General features: G+C 41.9%; 1 protein-coding gene across 4 annotated transcripts in view; it reads left to right on the top strand.

Annotated features, from left to right (window-relative positions):
• The window catches only part of CHD6 (chromodomain helicase DNA binding protein 6), a 197,257-nt gene that overhangs the window by 15,055 nt on the left and 163,698 nt on the right, over nt 1-18,504 (top strand). The window lies entirely within an intron of this gene.

Here is an 18,504-nt window from a genome sequence, read left to right as displayed (position 1 = left end):
CTGGAAGTACCCTCTTTCCTTTCTGTACTTGTCAAGTCAGTTTTGGCCTATATGACTCATTTGGCATTTCCTTTTTTTTTTTTTTTTTTAAAGTTTTATTTATTTATTTGGCAGAGAACACAAGCAAAGGGAGTGGGAGAAGGAGAAGTAAGGCTCCCTGCTGAGCAGGGAGCCCACTGCTATGCTCAATCCCAGGACCCTGGGTTCATGACCTGAGCCAAAAGCAGGTACTTAACTGACTGAGCCCCCCAAGCGCCCCTGGCATTTCCTATTGAACTGCCTTTGTCATTTCTCATATTGTTCATCATTATTCCATAAAGTATGTGATGCCCATTTATTTAGTAAACAATTTATCGGGCTTTCAGTTTGTTTCAGCCGTGGCCGGGCACTGGGAACTTGAAGATAAATGCACATGGTCTGTGCCCTTGAGGAATGCACAGTCTGTTAGAAGGAGAGAAATGTAAGCTGCTACTACAGACATCAGGATAAATGTCAAATTAGAGCTGTGTCCAGAGTTTGGTTGGAATGCAAGAAGAGGGAGCGACCATCTACTCAGGGGAGTTAAGAGTTTTAAAAGGAAGAAACGTCCACATTGGTTCCTGAAAGTTGATTTGGAATTTAATAGCCAGAGATGGGGATTGGTGTCTGTGAGTTCGGAAAACCTTTTGTGTGGGACTTGCCGCGCGTGGGGACGGCGGGCAGGTGGTAAGTTCACTGGGGCTGGAGTGTAGTGTAGGGATGTAGGTTTGTGGTGGTGATAGGCCTGCAGGAGTGGACTGCAGATGTTGAAAGGCTTTGAAAAGGATGTAAGGAGTTGAGCTCTGTGTGGGCCCTGAGGAGTCATCGTGACCAGAGTGTAGTCTGTGCGCTGTACTTGGGAGGCAGAGGTTGGCTTAGCTCAGGGGTGCTCAAATCTTCCTGCACGTGAGAATTGCTGGAGAGCTTCAGAAAATACGAGCGCCCAGGCCACGCCCAGTAAAATCCTTGTCTGGACGAGGGACACTGGTACTGGGTTACTGATAACTTCCCAGGTGACTCCAATGTGCCACCCAAGACTGAGAACCTGTGGTTTGAGAGGCCTGATGACGATAAATGCAGAGGCTGTTGCTATGGCCCGCTAGGAGAGAAGTCTTTGAGTTGAGGAATTGGGAACAGGACAAGGGAAGACTGAACCCCAGCTATTGTTATTTTTCTTCAGTTTTCTTCTTCTGTGTTTTCAACAAAATTGCGGCCCTTCTCCCCCGGGGTACAAGGTCCGGTGTTTGGGCTTTGAATTCCTCAGAGATTTGTATATAGTAGGTTCTCAATAAATATTCGCCTTAATTAAAGTTTGTTTTCTTTTGTTCAGGTACTCAGAGTTGAGTACTTAAGGCATTTTTATTTCATTTGCTTCTTTCCTTTTTTGTTATTAAACAGAAATTCCTTTAGGGACGCTGGTGGATGGAAATGAGACTTTTGAGTCACTTTTACTTCCTCATAATTCCAATTAAAGATTTTGGAAGTTAAAATTCAATAATTCAACAATAAGTCTGCATATGGATTTGGTTTATCTGTTCGATATTTCCTTAGTAGTGCAAATAAGTAAGTTTGCCTTTAACTCTTGACATTTATGTAAAACCCATCAGTGGTGATACACTGTTTACTTAAAGAATCCCCAGAAGTATCTAGATTCTTGAAGTATTTTTTTGTAAAGTTTTAGTTATTTAAGTAATCTCTACATCCAGTGTGGGGCTTGAACTCACGACCCCGAGATCAAGAGTTGCACGCTCCAGAGTGCCTGGGTGGCTCAGTGGGTTAAGCTGCTGCCTTCGGCTCAGGTCATGATCTCGGGGTCCTGGGATCGAGTCCCTCGCCGGGCTCTCTGCTCAGCAGGGAGCCTGCTTCTCTCTCTCTCTCTCTCTCTGCCTGCCTCTCCGTCTGCTTGTGATCTCTCTCTGTCAAATAAATAAATAAAATCTTTAAAAAAAAAAAAAAAGAGTTGCACGCTCCACCGACTGAGCCAGCCAGGTGCCCCGAGATTCTTAAAGTAGTGTTAAGGTTTAGCTTCCACAACAACATGTGGGAAGTGAGCCTTAACACTGGATTCTGTTAATTTGTGTAATTCAGGAATTTATCCATGTGGTTTATAGAATCTGACTTGCCTTGTGCACTTGAAATAATTTTTCTTTGCCAAATATATTTGTTTCTGAATGGGGATAGTATTCAGAAAATGCCGTGAATCATTTTTATGTCCGCTCTTCATGCTCTGTTCTAAGAGAGGGGAATTGGAACATATAGAAATAAAAACTTTTTTATACTTGACGCCGTTCACACCACCCCTCTGCCATTTGGTATCTTGAAAAACATCAAACCCACAGAAAGTTATTACGGGGAATGGTACTATTAACACCCATCTCCCCTTTACCCAGATTCGCCAGTTACTGTTTTGCCAAATTTTCGCTTGCTTGCTTGTTTGGGGCGTGTACTCCCTCTTTTTAGCCATATCCTTTGAGAGTTACTTGCAGACAGACATTATGACACTTCACCCTAAATACTTTCGCATCTTTATCCTGAGAGGGTATGCGTAATTACAATATAATTGTGTCATTCAGGCCACTTGACATAAAAGCAGTACTTAGTCCATATCTAAATCTTACCGGTCACGTAGTCTCCAGCCTATTTATTTTTCCTGCTCTCAAATCCAGTGAAGGACCGTACATTGTATTAAGTTGTCATGTGTCCTTAACATCCCAGTATCGATTAGTGTGACCCAGTAGTCTCGGGATTTCAGAAATGGAAATGAAAACCTCTGCACAGGCGGCCCATCTTCCCATCCTTCCTCCCAGCTCGCCTCCTTGCTCTCCCCGGCTGGCTCAGAGTGGGCCCGCCGAGACTCATGGCAGAGTTCTGAAGTGGAACCTTGCACCCGGGCCAGACCTGCCCGTGCACATCTTCCTGAGGCTGGGAGAGGCTTTATCCTGAACAGGGTTATTTTTTATCTTAGAATTAAAGCCATTCCGGTTGCCCAGGAGCTTCACTAAGAAAAAGAAAATGTGGATGCCTGGGGGGCTCAGTTGGTTAAGCGACTGCCATTGGCTCAGGTCATGATTCCAGAGTCTCAGGATCGAGTCCCGCATCAGGCTCCCTAGGCTCCCTGCTCAGCGGGGCGTCTGCTTCTCCCTCTGACCCTCCCCTTCTCATGCTCTCTTTCGTTCTCTCTCAAATAAATACATAAAATCTTTAAAAGAAAGAGAACTGTGATCATATTAATGAGACTTTGAGAAAAGATTTTCATAGTTGACTCTAAATCAGCTGAAACCGGGTTGCCTGGGTAGGTCAGTGGGTTGGGCCTCTGCCTTCGGCTCAGGTCTTGATCTCAGGGTTCTGGGATCGAGCCCCACATCAGGCCCTCTGCTCAGCGGGGAGCCCGCTTCCCACCTCTCTCTCTCTCTCTCTCTCTGCCTGCCTCTTTGCCTGCTTATGATCTCTGACTGTCAAATAAATAAATAAAATCTTTTTTTAAAAAAGACTATTAAAAAAAATAAAAATAAATCAGCTGAAACCTTGGAAGTTAGTTGTCTTTTGCTATTTCTTTAGGACCACTGATTATCATGACCTTGTCTCTATTTAGTTCATGGCCTTGCCTTTCTTTCCCCTTGGAGTGATATTGCCCCACTGAAAATGCATAGTTTAACCTAGACTGGAAGCAGTCTAATACCTAGAAACAAAGTAGGCTGAAGAGTCCTCCTGCCATCTTTATTGTCCCCAGAGAATTTACCTTAGGCTCGCATCTCACTGTTGAAACTACAGTTTCGTAATCCTGTTGTGACCACAACTCACATAATAACTACACAATATATTGTGCCCAGTATACACATATATGTAATCCAAAGGTTTTGATACTCAGTATTTATTCTTACTACTTGTGATGCACTGTATCCACTGTATTCTTTTAAAGATAGTTTTATTAAGATAATTTACATACCATAAAGTCACCTGTTTTTGTTCTGTAAAAATTTTTAAAAGATTTTATTTACTTATGTTAGGGAGAGAGAGAGAGAGTGAGCAGTGGGGGAAAGGGGGAGGAGCAGAGGGAGAGGGACAAGCAAATTCATGTTGAGTGCAGGGTTCAATCTTAATGACCCTGAGATCATGACCTGAGTCAAAATCAAGTCATACTTGGGGCCCCTGGCTGTGTCAGTAGGCTAAGCCTCTGCCTTCGGCTCAGGTCATGATTTCAGGGTCCTGGGAACAAGCCCCACATCGGACTCTCTGCTCAGTGGGGAGCCTGCTCCCCCGCCCCCGCCGGCCTGCCTCTCTGCTTACTTGTTATCTCTCTCTCTCTCTGTCAAATAATAAATAAAATCTTAAAAAAAAAAAAAAAAGAAGTGCTGCTTATGACCCACTGACTTTCAAAAACATGACAGCCAGCAGGAAGAGCAATGCCAAGGTGTAGCTGGCTGGTCTAGAGAACGCTGTACGTCCGTCCACCAGAAAGGCAAGAAGAAAGAGATGGGCAGAGTCCTGAAATGCTGTGCTCACTGGAGTCGTTGGACTTTCAGTAAATGACCTTGAACTTGACCAGGCTGGCAGTTTTACTCCTTGGTATGGAAGAAGGCGGGGGAGTTCATGGCAAGGAACCACTGCCAGATGAGATTTTTAAGCCCACAGGTAAAACAGCTCTGGTGGCAACCATGGCTTGCTTCTCAGGAAGGTGAAATTGGCAACTTCATTCTTTGATTTGTGGTGCCAGTAGCCCCTGCCCCCCCTTAAAAGAAAGAGGAAGGAAGGAAGAGAGGTCAGTTTGGAGGGGGGTTAGTAGGGAGGAAGGTTGATTTAACATTAGATAATAGAGCCTGAAATTCTTGAAATCCTCATTATTTAGTGGGTTTATGCACAAGAATATTTGAGAAAGTGACTGTAAGGATCTGTGTCTTTGATTAATTTGCTGTCATTAATCTGCTAAAAGAGTATAAAGCACTGAGGAAATGAAATAGAAAACTTTCAGTTTTTATTAGGAGAACGGCAGAGGAGAGGGTGTAAAGAAGGAGACGTAGATTTGCTCTGTTGGGGTATCTTCATGGTCATAGGGAAGCCCTGCATATAGCTACAGGGTATCAGCTGTGCAAACATGGAAGCCCACGCTAGAAAGGCCCAGAAAGTAGATTTTGCCCATCTAATTTTGGCCCCAGTGCCAGGCAAGGCAGAAATATGATAGGACCAAATAAAGCTGAGGCATCCCATTCCAGAGAGCAGAATAATTAAAGCAGACTTTGCTTGAGTGCTTACTATGTGCTAGGTACTAATCATTTTATATTTATTCTCTCATCTGACCCTTTAAAACCGTATGGGGTTATAGATAACCTGTTACTCCCTCATTTTACCAAAAGGAAACTGAGGCACACAGAAGTAAAGAAACTAGTTCAGGGTCACATGGTTACTTGTTCTTTTACATATCATAGAAGCGTGTAGGGCACTGGAGGGCCTGCCCTGAAGGGTGAACCCATTACTTTTGGGCCACGTCTGCTGTGCCATACCGCTTTTCAAGAGCATTGTCTACCTGGCGGATCCCGTGGTCCTCACTGAGGTCATTTCGTCTCCGGGTTGCCACCCTGAAGTTCATTCTTAGAGACTGCTGACCACAATACTAAAAATAACCACTGTCCTAGACAATATTTATAGTTTTTTCACTCCCTCTTGAGTACAGACTGTGCCTTATCTGGGAAATACCACTTATTTTAGGACTCTAGAGTTGGACATTTAAATGGTAAGATTTGTCCAATTTAGCATATTTCAAGTCAGTTCAGCAGGCGTTTGCCTGCTTTCTGAGTGCCCTGCCATACCCTCGGTGCTGGCGGTGATACATGTGGTCCCAGTGCAGTAGGGGAAATAGACAAGACCGATATTTGAACTGCAGTGAAACTAAGTAAGTAGAACAGAGAGAGGAACATACAAGAGGGTAAGATTAGGAAGAACTTCCCAGAGGAGTTAACATCCAAGTTGGGTTTTGAAGGATAAATAGGAGTTTATCAGGTAGGTAGACAGTCACAGAATAATTAAGTGAAAAATGCTGGGAAGCTGGACAGAAGCTCCCTTCTGATATTATTGCCATGTGTTTAGATTCTTAATGCAATAGAAAGAACCTCCAATTGTAAAATTCCCCTTTTTCCCCCTAGTGTCTTGAAATGCCATAGGGATCCCAGGCTTCAGCAGTAATGCTCTACATTTGGGGATTATGCTTTGAGCCTCTTGTAAGAAGGAAAGATGCTGCCCACGTAGCATGCACAGGCATGCTGCAGCTTTGGACAGATGCAAACGTCCTTGGGGGAGGGGGTGTTCTTGTAACCTAGCTCTAACCAAGGCTTTGATTGCAGTTGCTTGGAGAGCTTTTTCTTCTCTCTCTCTCTTTTTAAGATTTAGTTATTAGAGAGAGAGAGTGTGTGTGAGAGAGTGCAAGAGCATGTGGGGAGAAGGAGAGAGAGAAACTCAAGCAGACTCCTTGCTGAGCATGGAGCCCAATGTGGGGCTTGATCCCATGACCAAGAGATCACAGCCTGAGCCAAAACCAGGAGTTGGATGCTTAACTGACTGTGCCACCGAGGCACCCTGAGATATTTCTTTTCTTGTGTGAAAATAGTTGATAAATTGTTGTTATTCAGAAGGAATTCAGTCCGTCAGCCACAGATGTTTTCTGAGCACTGAGTTTTTGGGGATGGAGGGTAGATGAAGACCCTATGTAGAATTTGGGTCTTTGGGATGCCTGCGTGGCTCAGTTGGTTAAGCCGCTGCCTTCGGCTCAGGTCATGATCCCAGGGTCCTGGGATGGAGTCCCGCATGGGGCTCCTTGCTCAGCAGGGAGCCTGCTTCTCTCTCGGCCTCTGCCTGCCACTCTTGTCTGCTTGTGCACACGCACTTGCTCTCTCTTTCTCTCTCTCTCTCTCTGACAAATAAATAAATAAGTAAAATCTTTAAAAAAAAGCATTTGCAGGGCGCCTGGGTGGCTCAGTGGGTTAAGCTGCTGCCTTCGGCTCAGGTCATGATCCCAGGTCCTGGGTTCAAGCCCCACGTCGGGCTTTCTGCTCAGCAGGGAGCCTGCTTCCTCCTCTCTGCCTGCCTCTCTGCCTACTTGTGATTTCTCTCTGTCAAATAAATAAATAAAATCTTTAAAAAAAAAAAGCATTTGGGTCTTTGAAGTATATCATTATTCAGTAAAGCATACAGATCTCAAGTGTACTGCTTGGTGGATTTTCACTTGTGAATCTATCTGTGTAACTACAACATTCAGAATATGATAGAGAACATTTCTAGCACCCCAGAAGTTTCTCTCATGGCCCTTTGCTGATAATACTTACGTCCCCCCACGCCCCCCCCCACATTATTCTGAATCCTATATTTTGCCAAAAATTCATTTTGCCTCTTCTTGAACTTTTAAGTGGAGTCAAAGAGGATGTACTGTTTTGTATCTAGATTTTTTCATTCAACTTATGATTGTGAAATTCACCGAGCTTGTTGGGGAGCATTGATTATTTACTGGTCACCCTGCCAGGAAGCGACCTAGAGTAATCACATGTGACTGATGCCATTGAGTGCTGGCAATCATTGATTCAGGGACCATTTCCAAGTGCCACATAGCTGGTGCTTTGCAAGAGCCTGACAACCAAAGATAATGAGTGCTTGCCGCCACAGGGCTGTCCGTCTAGTGAACAGGATGAGTGCTTACGTAGTTAGGAGAGCGAAGAATTGGTCGCCTTTTAGAGGTGAAAGTGGTTTTTGAAAGATTTTATAGAGAAGGTGAAATTTCTGGTAGAGGAATACTGGAAGTTTTCCAGGTGGTCCAGAGGGGGTGACACAGGTGGGGATATGAAGCAGCATAGTGTCTTCAGAGTCCTTTGATTTTAGATTGATACAGAGGTATAAGAATGCCAAAAATAATACTTTGGGAAGACATTTTGAGGAAACCTTTGGTGTATAAGTTTGACCTCCATCTTGGGCTGGGGCTGTGGGAGAGGACTACTCTGGGAAGGGTTGTGAATGTGTCATCGTGGAGATGGCAGGGAATGGAAGGGAAATCTGGTGATTGCTGTAGCTTAGGAGAAGCTTCCAGTAGTGCTTTACTGTTGACGTTGAGGAAGACTTCTATAAGGTTAGGTGAAACTGCGGAAATGCTTATTATGAAGGTGATATTTTTTCAATAATTGAGATGACTCGAGATGTCCCATAAAGCCATCACAAATTCCCTGGGGTGGGGCGGGTGGGTGGCTCAGTCGGTTAAGCTCTGACTCTTGGTTTTGGCTCAGGTCATGACCTCAGGGGTCATGAGAACGAGACCAGAGGTGGAGGCCTGGTTGAGCTCGGTGCTCAGTGGGGAGTCTGCTTGAAGATTCTCTCTCTCTCTGCCTACCCCCCCCCCCCCCACTTGCCTTTGCTCTAAATCTTTGGGAAAAAATTCCCTGAGAGTGGATTTTAAATTCAGGGTCTGTCTTCAGTCATGGGATTTTGTAGCAAAATCTGTTCCAAATGTTGCTGGGGCTACCATAACAAAATACCCTGACTGGATGGCTTTCACAGAAATGAATTTTCTCACAACTGGAGGCTAGAAGTCCCCAGATCAAGGTGGCAGGTTTGGTTTCTGAAGGCCCTCCTTGGCTTGCAGTCCTTCTTCTCACCATTGTCCCCACATGGGCTTTTCTCTGTGCTATGTCCTAATCTTTTTTTTTTTTTTTAAGGATTTTATTTATTTATTTGACAGGCAGATCACAAGTAATCAGAGAGGCTGGCAGAGATAGAGAGATGGAAGTAGGCTCCCTGCTGAGCAGAGAGCCTGATGCGGAGTCGATCCCAGGACCCTGAGATTGTGACCTGAGCCGAAGACAGAGGTTTAACCCACTGAGCCACCCAGGCGCCATCCTAATCTCTACTTAAAAAGGAGACCAGCTGTATTAGATTAGGGCCCACTCCAATGACCCCATTTTAACTTAATTACCTATTTAATGTCCTTTTCTTCAAATACAGTCACATTCTGATGTACTGGGAGTTAGGGCTTAAGCATATGAATTTGTTGTGTTGGAGGGGGTTACATGATTCATTTCATAACACCGATGTTTGAGAAGTTGCCATAATGTTGTTGGGCTGTGCAAGGGTGAAGAGTGGGGTGGGGGGTGGGCAAGGACGGCACCAGGAAAAGCAGGTTGTAGACCAGTCTGGTATAACCCTCTGAGGGCTGGGCTTGCTCCTCAGTGGCTATCTCTTAAGTTCACAGTGGCCCATGGGCACACACAGACCTGTGAGCCTTGGCTACTATGTGTAACACCATTAAGACTGTGGTATTTTATCCATTAATGAAGGGTGAAAATAGGAACTAGGAAAAAAAAGAACCTAAACGGTGAAGGCCAGATAGCCATCACAAAGATAGTTTCATAGCTTTCATAACTTTTTTTTTTTTAAGACTTTATGTATTTAGGTGCCTGGGTGGCTCAGATAGCTAAGCATCTACCTTCAGCTTAGGTTGTGAACCCTGGGATCGAACCCCGCATCAGGCTCCCTGCTTGGGAGGGAGCCTGCTCCTCCCTCTCTTTCCGTTGCTCCCCCTTGTGCTCTCTTGCTTGTGCTCTCTTGCTCTGTCAAATAAATAATAAAATCTTTTAAAAATAGAGATTTTATGTATTTGTTTGACGGAGATAGTGTGCTTGTGAGCATGAGCAAGGGGAGGGGCAGAGGGAGAGGGAGAAGCAGACTCCTTGCTGAGCGTGGAGCTGGGGTTCTATCCCAGGACCCTGGGATCACGACCTGGGTCAAAAGCAGATGCTTAACCAACTGAGCCACCCAGGTACCCCATTACTTTCATAACTTGTGATAATCTGTTCCTGGGCTGAACAAATTATATCCCTCAGATTGGTTAGATCTACCATCTAACCATTTTCTCTGACTGGGCTGGCATTAGACAGCCTTGGCATTCTCCTTATCAAAGTGTTTGAATACCAGAGAGTCATTTCTAAATCAGATCACCTCAATCTTCCTCCTCCTGGGGGCAGGAAATTGGTGTCTGTAGAAGGATTTTATTTTGAATTTTCTCGGGTGGTGGCCACTGAGAGCGTGATTGGTGGGGATTTTTCTTTCTGTTGATAAAATCTCTTGAAAGTGATTTTAGAGAGTCACGCCTTAAGTTTATTTGGAGACTGAGAACTCTTATTAGGACTGCTTTTGTTGTAATCTGCATTGGAATTCTGTGGTAGCAGATGAGGCTTGTTACACATACGTGATAACTGGAAGTTTTTGCTTTTTCAAGGTAATGGTGTTTATTATAGTGGTGTTATAATGGTCTGTGTCCCAGAGTCGCTGTTCAAAGACCCTGTTCCAGAATTAGATCTTTAAAGCTTCTAGGGTATTAAGAGAACTTAAGCAGAGTTGAATGAGTGTGTTCGCTCACATCTACTCGTATTAGACCTAGCCTGATGAGAGGCAGGGATCTTGGGAAGTCCTGGCATACCCCAGTGTTTTCATGTTCCATCCCTGTTAATGCCAACGCAGTTCCAGTGCCTTTTTGTTCCACCCCTTAGTGGTGGGCTGGTTGACTATGAATTCCATTTTGCCAGGATGGTCTGGGTCGGAAGTAAGCATTTAAAAATCTTTGGACAGGGCGCCTGGGTGGCTCAGTGGGTTAAGCCGCTGCCTTTGGCTCAGGTCATGATCTCAGGGTCCTGGGATCGAGTCCCGCATCCGGCTCTCTGCTCAGCGGAGAGCCTGCTTCCTCCTCTCTCTCTCTCTCTCTCTCTGCCTGCCTCTCTGCCTACTTGTGATCTCTCTCTGTGAAATAAATAAATAAAATCTTTAAAAAAAAAAATCTTTGGACAGCAGTCAAAGGAAGTGTACGTTGTGGCTCTAATTTCTGTTTTATTAATAGAATATTTGTGTTGTCTTTGACTTACTTAGCTCTTTACTGAGGAATGAGGTTCCTTTAACAGGTATTACGGAGTCATTGTTAATTCACTTAACAAGGAATAAGTTCATTGTTTGAAATGGGTCATAGTTCAAAAGTGTATCTAGCGTTTTAGTTACTTTTTGAAGAAACAGGACTGGTTTTCTCAAAACTTTCTCTCTTAAAGCCAGTAAACAGCGTTTCTTGTACCCCCAGCAAATTCAGTGTTTAAACTTTCCAGATTTTTATATTTTGTTTTTATTTTCTTTTCTACCATTTCATTCTATTCTAATCTTAGATTTGACTCTGTCCACTCTTTTTTCTTTTTGTGGTTTGTGACATTTTTCTTTTTTACAAACTAAGTGGATAATACTATTCTAGAAAAGTGCTTTTTAACCATTAAAAGGCTAGCAGTACTCAAAAGCTCAGGTTATAGAAAATCTGGGGCGGCTGGATGGGCCACAGATTGATTTGAAATTTTATGTACCTTAGTAGAGTGGTATGCATGTTTTATTGGCATCTTCCATCTGTGGAAGTCCTTGAGCATTTGCTGCCATATTTTCTAGACAGGACTTGACTTTCTAGACAGGTCTCAACTTTCTTAAGAGGGTTTTTTTTTTTTTAAACCCCCTTTTAATTAGAAATATTTCAACAAATAATTCAGATGTTTTCTGACCTCTTAAAGGGAAGAAGGGAGAAATGGAATCCATAGGTTACATTGCACTGGGGATTAGGAGCTCCCAGTGTAGCCTGACAGTGCCCCTAGAGAATTTTCTTAATCCTTGAGTTTTAGTTAGATCTTTTTAATTGCAAGGAATAGAGATTTAGGCCAAGTTAGTGTAGAAAAGTGGTGTGAAATGGTGTAGTAGACTGAGTCATTGGCCCTACTTATTCACTCTTCTGTAGTATTTTACATTCATACCCTTGCTGTAGTTCATGGATGGAATGATACCCCTATCCCTTGATTTTAGGGTTGGCTGGATGATCGCTTTTGCCCAATGGCATGTTAGTAGACAGGAAAGCACAGGTTTGCGCAGATAGGCTTGTCCTCTCATGTCTTTGCCATCACCAAGAGAAGAATCCTGAGTAGCTATAGCCTCTTCAGCATAGACCTCAGAGTGAGACCGTGCAACAGGGCCCGCCCAGCAGACATGCAGTTTAAAGCAGAGTCAACCCAACTCACATGCCCGAGGTAAAGTTAAATGCTTATTGTTGCATGCTACCAAGATTTTGTAGTCTTTCGTTGTACAGCATTATTTTGGCAATAGATGACTAATATAGTTCTGGATCCAGGACAGCTCCTGGGCCTTTAGTGACTGTCACTCTTGCATGGTCTCTCCTAGTATTTTACCGTTTATGGGGCTCCCAGTCCCACTCTTCTCTTCCCACCTGTTGGCTTCCTCATTCTGTCGTACTGCTCTCCTTTATAGTTCCTGTTTATTTACATGTTATGTTCTCTCTTAATTTTTCCATGACAAGGTTCCTATGGCTCCTCCATGGTCTCAGTCTCACGATTTCTCAACTTCTACTCCTATTGCTTAATACCTTATTCTTTAGATTTCAGATTTGAGAGGAAATCAGTTTTGCCTTTTACTGTTTTTCCCCTACCACAGAAATGTCCTGTCCTCACTTGTTGGCCTCTATGGGAATTGGCTGCCTTTGGTTTAGGGGTCTGCCTCTGGTCTGGTTAGATGTGTCTGGGGGTGTGTTGGGAGGAGGAATGTGTCTGAAATACGTAGGCGCTTAGTCCTTGCCTTACTAACAGAGGCTGTGAATGTGTGGAAGACTTAGTGATAAGACAAGTCTTTTATACAGTGTTTTATGTCATCTGGGGATTTTAGTTGAGTATTAAAGCTTGTCAATTCCTGGGCTCATCAGTTCACCCAAGGGGAAGCTTTTAACTTGGCTCTTGAAAGCATTTAATTTTCTGGGACTGCATTCCATTTTTCAGTTTCCTAGTTCTAAGATATCAACCTTATAGCATGAATTCTCAGGATGAACCTCTTTCAAGGGAAGATGTGAGAAAAGAGATCTACTGGAAGAAAAGCTGACTCATGCAAAACTTTCCATAGCTGAGAAGCAAATATGTCCACTTATTCTGAAGTTCTGAATTTGCTGGTTCTTGAAGCTTTTTTGTAGATTCTTTCGGATTTTTTCCATTGATAGTTATGTCAAGTGCAAATAAAGACAATTTTATTTCTTCCTGTTTAATCCGTATACCTTCTTTTTCTTGTTGTACTGCATTGGCTAGGACACTGGTATGATGTTGAATAGATGTGATGAGATTAGACACCCTTACTTTGTTCCTGAGTTTAGGGGAAATGATGCAGTTCAATTAACTGTAGGTTTTTCATCGATGCCTTTTATGTGTTTGAGGAAGTTCCCTTTTATCCAAGTTTTCTGAGAGTTTTAATCATACATGGATGTCAGATTTTGTCAGATACTTTTTGTATATCTATTGAGATGATCCTGTAGATTTTTTTCTTTAGTCTATTGATATAGTGAATTACATTAATTGATTTTTGGATGTTGAATCCTTGCATACCCAGGATAAATCCTCCTTGGTCTTGATGTATTATCCTTTTCATCTGTTGCTGTATTCAATTCATTCTAGTATTTTGTTAAGGATCTTAATGTCTTTGTTTTTTTTTTTTTTTTTAAGATTTTTTATTTATTTATTTGACAGAGAGAGATCTCAAGTAGACGGAGAGGCAGGCAGAGAGAGAGAGAGAGGGAAGCAGGCTTCTTGCTGAGCAGAGAGCCCGATGTGGGACTCGATCCCAGGACCCTGAGATCATGACCTGAGCCGAAGGCAGCGGCTTAACCCACTGAGCCACCCAGGCGCCCCAATGTCTTTGTTTTGATCGTTGTGTTTGCCTTGTGGTTTCTTGTATTGCTAGATTGGTGTCAGGGTAATGTAGCCTCATAAAATGAGATAGGAAGGGTTCCCTCCTTTTGTGTTTTCTGGAAGAGTATATGTAAAATTGGTATAATTTCTTCTTACATATTTGATGAAGTTCACCATTGAAGCCATCTGGGCTTGGAGTTTTCTTTTTTTTTTTCTTTTTTTTTTTTTTTTAAGATTTTATTTGTTTATTTGACAGAGAGAGACCACAAGTAGACAGAGAGGCAGGCAGAGAGAGAGAGAGAGAGAGGGAAGCAGGCTCCCTGCTGATCAGAAAGCCCGATGCAAGACTCGATCCCAGGACCCTGAGATCATGACCTGAGCTGAAGGCAGCGGCTTAACCCACTGAGCCACCCAGGCGCCCCTGGAGTTTTCTTTATTGGAAGTTTTTTGGTCTTTGCCTTTTTTTTTTTTTTTTTTAAGATTTTATTTTATTTCAGAGAGAGAGCATGAGCAGGGTGGAGGGGCAAAGGGAGAGGGAGAAGCAGACTCTCCCCTGAGCAGGAAGCCAAACGCAGGGATCCTGAGATATGCCCTGGGCCAAAGGCAAATGCTTAACTGACTGAGCCACCCAGGTGCCCCTGTTGGAAAGTTTTTAACTGTAAATTCAATATCTTTAATAGACGAAGGGCTCTTTAGGTTCTCTATTTCTTCTTAAGTGAGTTTTGCCAATTTGTGTCTTTCGAGGAACTTACCTGATTCATCCAAGTTATGCAAATGTATGGTGTGACGTTAATATTATCCTTTTTTCTTTCCTTTTTTTTTTTTTTTTTTTAATTAGAGAGACAGAGAGCAAGGGAGAGAGACTCTGAAGCAGGTTCCATGTCCAGCACAGAGCCCAACACCAGGTTTTGGTCTCACAACCCTGAGATCATGACCTGAGCCTAAATCAAGAGTCGGATGCTTAACCAACTGAGCCCCCCAGGGACCTCAGATATTGTTATCTTTTTAATGTGTGTAGGCTTCCTAGAGATGTCTCCCTTTGGAGTCTTGAATTTGGTAATTTGTGTCTTTTGTCTTTCTTCTTGATCATTCTGGTTAGAGATTTAGAATTTTATTGATCTTTTTAAAGACCTGGCTTTTGTTTCACTAATTTTTCCTCTTATTTTTTGTTTCTCAATTTCATTGATTTTTATTCTTTATTATTTCTTCCCTTTTATTTGCCTTAGGTTTACTTTGGTCTCCCTTTTAAGTTTCTTAAAGTAGAAACTTAGTTTATCAGAGGACTTTTTCTTCTTTTATAATAACTTTTTTTTACGCTATAATCATTCCTCTAGGCACTGCTTCAGCTGCATTCTATAAATTTTCATATATTGTTTTGATGTTCTTTCAATTCCAGTTTTTTTTTTTAAGATTTTATTTATTTATTTAAGAGAGGGAGAAAGCACAAGAAGGGGGAGGGTCAGAAGGAGAAGCAGACTCCTTGCTTTGCTGAGCAGGGAGCCCGATATGGGACTCCATGCCAGGACTCCAGGATCATGACCCAAGCCAAAGGCAGTCGTTTAATCAACTGAGCCACTGAGGCGCCCCAAAACATTTTCTAATTTCCCTTATTACTTCCTTTTTAACTCAGGGTGGTTTAGAAGTGTGTTTTATTTCCAAATATTTGTGGTCTCTACAGATACCTTCTTGTTAATGATTTCTAATTTAATTACTTTGTGGTCAGAGAATATACTTTGGTGTAATTTCAGTTCATTTAAAGTTGTTGAGAATTGTTTTATGGCCAAGAACATAGACTATATTGATGAATGTCCTTTGTGCACTTGAAAATATTGTATATTAATTTAAAAAAAAGATTAGGGGCGTCTGGGTGGCTCAGTGGATTAACCGTCTGCCTTTGGCTCAGGTCATGATCTCAGGGTCTTGGGATCAAGCCCCACACCCGGCTCTCTGCTCAGCAGGGAACCTGCTCCCCCCCACCCCTGCACCTGCCTCTCTGCCTACTTGTGATCTCTGTCTGTTAAATAAATAAATAAAATCTTAAAAAAAAAAGATTTTTTATTCTGCTCTTACAGGGTAGAGCATTCTCTAAATGTTAATTAGGTCAAGTTGGTTGATAGCTTTATCCCTCTCTTCTATATGCTTACAAGTCTTTTGTCTACTCATTTTATGGATTATTAAAAGAGGAGTGTTAATTTTCCACCTATAATACATACATAATTGTTATCTGTTTTATTATATGTTATATATATATTTCCTTTGAGTTCTCAGTTTTTGCTTCATGTGTTGTGAAGTTCAGTTGTGAGAGGCATATAAATTAAGGATGGTTATGTTTTCTTCGGGAATTAACCCCTTATCATTATGTGAATGGCTTTCTTTGTCTCTTTTAGTATCTCTTCTAAAGTCACAACACATTACACTTCTGGTTTTCCCCTTACATCCAGTGTGATACTGTTTTCATACATTTTACTTTTACATATTTTATAAATCCACAATACACTGTTAATATTTTTATTTTGACATTTCTCTTTTAGAATGATTAAAAATGTGGAAAAGGGGGCATTTAAAAAAGATGTATTTATTTACTTGAGGGGTGGGCAGAGGGAGAGGGAGAGGGAGAGAATCTTAAGGAAACTCCCTGCTGAGCAGGGAGCTGATATGGGTCTCCATCCCAAGACTTGAGATCATGACTTAAGACAAATATAGAGTCTGGACGCTCAACCTACTGAGCCAGCCAGGTGCCCTGGAGAAAGGGGGTTTTATACTTCCCTTTTTATCATTTCTGGAACTGTTAACCTCTTTTTGTAGATCCTTACTTTTGTCTGTTGTCATACGCCTTCTACTGGAAGAACTTCCTTCACCATTTCTTGTAGGGCAGGTGCACAGACATTGGATTACTTCAGCTTTCGTTTGTCTGAAAACTGTTGGTTTGCCTTCATTTTTGAAAGATATTTTTGCTCAATATAGAATTCTGGGTCATGAAAGCCCCCTCCCCTTTAATACTTAATAGATTTCATTCTAGGGGCACCTGGAAGAGTATGAGACTCTCTCTTGATCTTGAGTTTGGGAGTTTGAGCCCTGCACTGGGTTTAGTGATTATTTTTAAAAAGTGGTTTAAGATAGTTTACTCCATTATCTTCTGGATTGTATAAATTCTGATAAGTGAGCTGCTGAAAATGTAATTTTCTTCCTCAGAGGGTAATTTTTTTCCCCCCTCTGGCTGTATTTAATATTTTCATTTTGACTTTTAGCATTTGACTATGAACCAGCTGGTTGTTTTTTGTTATATTTATTTAGCTGCTTACTTGTTTGTATTTGTTCAGTAGAATTCTCTAAGCTTCTTGGATCAGTGGTTTGATGACTTTTTAATTTTAGAAAGTTCTCAGTCACTTTTTCTTCAAATATCCTTTCTGCCTTGTTCTCTTCCTCCTCTTCCTGGGACTCTGGTTCCATGTATATTATATCATTTGATCATATCTCAAAGCTGTTCAGTGTTCTTTCTGTTGTGCACATGCCCCCTGCCTCCACTTCTTTTTCTCTCTGTTACACTTTTGGGTGATTTCTAGTGATTTATCTTCAAGTTCATTGATTACATTCTTGATTATGTTGAGTGTTAGGGTGAGCCCAACAAAGGAATTGTTAATCTCTGATAACTTACCAAAAATAGCATTTCTTTCTGACTCTTTCATGCATTATCTATCATTCTGTTGAAATTTGCATTCCTGCATATTGTCTACTAACTTCTTTAACTTACTAATCATTGTTATTTTAAATTCCCTTAGTTACAGCATCTGGGTCATCTCTCAGCCTGGTTCTTTTGATTGCTTTGTCTCCTTGCTTTGTGTGTATCTTTTAATTTTTGGTCGACTGCTGGACATTAGAGTTAGGAGACTGAGGTGGACATTAAATATTGTTGAGTCTGCTGTTACATTAGGGGTAGGTTTTGGGGGAGAGAAGTTGCCACATTTGTTTATATAGAATATTCAAGACCTGTTTTAGGACTAGGAACTTAATTTTATTTTATTTTTTTTCAGTTATTATAGAATTTCACATTTTCATATCTTTTTCCTTTTATAGCATTCACAGAAGTTACCTTGTCAGGACTTTCCCTTGTAATTGCTTTCTCAGTTACTTTGGCTCCTACTGTATTTGAAACTCTTTAGTTCTGATGTCTGCTGTACCAAATGATACTTGTTACCAAGTTTGTCTTTTCTCACTAGACTGAAAGTTCTTAAAAGTAGGCAGAGTGTCTTACTTGTATTTGGATCTCTGTGGTCTTTTAACCACATTTTAGATGCAAGTCTTTTTCTGAGTAGAATTGAAATTATTGAGGGGTGCCTGAGTGGCTGAGCCACTTACGCATCCAAGTCTCGGTTTTGGCTGAGGTCATGATCTGAGGATCATGAGATTGAACCCCACATTGGGCTCCATGCTCAGTGTGGAGTCTGCTTGAGATCATCTCCCTCTCCTCCTCCCTTCCTCATACTCATGCACATGCACTCTCAAATACAACAACAACAAAAAAGAATGCCATAAATGCTAGTTGGTGCATTCCAGTTTAATTATTATTAACAGTGCATGTTAAAAAGGCACATCCAATTTTAAGTTCTTAGAAGCTAAGTTCTTTCAGTAGGAGGACTTTTAATATTGTAAAACCATCTGTCCCAGTGTGGATAAATATAACCACTTCTGTATTGCTTAAGGAAATAACCTTTGGTGTGAGTATTTACAGTAGAAAGGGAACACAACTGAGTAGTTGCTACCT

This window comes from Lutra lutra, chromosome 9 (genome assembly GCF_902655055.1).
Source record: "Lutra lutra chromosome 9, mLutLut1.2, whole genome shotgun sequence".
Classification (NCBI taxonomy): Eukaryota; Metazoa; Chordata; class Mammalia; order Carnivora; family Mustelidae; genus Lutra; species Lutra lutra.
Note: the sequence above shows the minus strand (reverse complement) of the source record. Positions and strands in the feature narration are given on the sequence as shown.